The following is a 1,735-nucleotide window of genomic DNA, read 5'->3' on the forward strand; positions in this document are numbered from 1 at the left end:
GACGAGGGGATAAGATAGGGGAAACATGAAGAGATGGAGTTGGAGAAGGCTGAGGAGATGAGGGTGGAGTGGCATGTGGAGATGAAACTAGAGTAGGAGCTCCATCTTTCTGCTCTTCCATTTCTTTTTCAGCTTCAACTTGAGTTCCAATGATTGGTAGTGATCCACCTTGACATGTTGGGACTATTGGAACATTCTTCTCTAGGGGCTGATCACGTCCACCTATAGATTGGGTTGTTCCTTGAGCAACTGTGGTAGTAGCACTGGGTGTGGCACTTTGAGATGAAGTAGGAGTAGCTACAGCTGGAGAAGCTTGAGTAGTTTTGCTCTTGCTCTGGCTTTTCTTAGCTGTCCACTCAACCCACTTCCTAGTCCTTTTGATAATTCTTTCCATCATGACATCAAAGTCTTTTTCTATGTCAACATATGGTTCAGAACTAATGGGAGTATTCCTTAACTTATTCAAATATCTATTACTATACATATTTTGACCATCATCTTCCAATCCCTCCACATCTAAATTTATACCATATGTCTTTACCTGATCAATTGTAAATCTGGCAAAGGCACGATCTCAACTCTCCAGTTCATTTTTACAATCTGCCCAATAATCGTCCATGGTTGTCACATGTTTGATTATGCTTCCAATTTGGAGCACATCTTTGGCATTCCATTAGGATCAAATAGGGGCCTTACAACTTCATACTCTTCCTATTTGTATTTACTCTCAAATACTTTGAGTATATTCTTTGCATCTGATCTAGTTTCACAACTGTATGCTCCAACTTTTGTAGGGAATTCATACCCTTTCTTCCTCAAGCTGGCACTCAACACATTCACTTGGATTGCTTGCCTCACTATCTCCATGAGCACGATCATATCATTTGGATATCTGGGTAGCTTCATTGGAAATCCATCAAATGCTGCAAGACGCAAATAAGAAAATGATGAGAACTGAATGAAATAATTTCCAAATTGACCATGGTCACCATTGCTTCTAGATTGAATCTCCACTCTAGACACCCTTGGATCTCCCTACAAATCCTCATGGTGAATGCATCATTTACCGGGATGTATTTTGCATAACTATTCTGTAATTGCAAGCATGGATAAAACTTATAACTTTTTACATTATCAGGAAAATTCTCAATTCTAGGGAGTGTTGGCCACAATTGAAGAGAAGGAAACATGTATATCAAGAAAGAGGACATATAAAATGAATTATAAAACTTGGCTACATTGAGAGCCCTAGAAAGATGGTCGCTGACCTCATACACCCAGTCAATATACTGTGTGTCTGAGCAAATAACTTGCATCGAAAAGAAGTATTGCTCTACAAAATTAAAAGCTTCTACCTCACCTTTGAGTCGATGCAACAAAACCAAAATGTCAACAATTTCTAGTTTGAGGTCTATGCCGAAAAGAGTTTTAGGGACTTTACTCTTAGCTCCCCTTGGCTTTTGAAACCAAGACTGCCTAATCTCCCTCCTCCAAACTATCTTCTTTAAAGATTACTTAGACATGGCTCCACTCATCGTTAAATCAGAGAACTCCTCCCATTCTAGAATTTGCAAGCAATTCACTACTGCTTGGTGATCAATTGAAATCAACACTGTTTGGTCAGGCAATAGAATCTACTTTGTATCTGGGTTGTAATGATTGATGCATTCCAAAATTTACTCTGGGGCTTGTACTGCTACAGGAAACCCAACTGCTTCTACTAATCTGCTTCCTT

This window comes from Cupressus sempervirens, unplaced genomic scaffold (assembly GCF_028749045.1).
Source record: "Cupressus sempervirens isolate cs-2001-9-10 unplaced genomic scaffold, ASM2874904v1 CseChr00s100001_01, whole genome shotgun sequence".
NCBI classification, from domain to species: domain Eukaryota; kingdom Viridiplantae; phylum Streptophyta; class Pinopsida; order Cupressales; family Cupressaceae; genus Cupressus; species Cupressus sempervirens.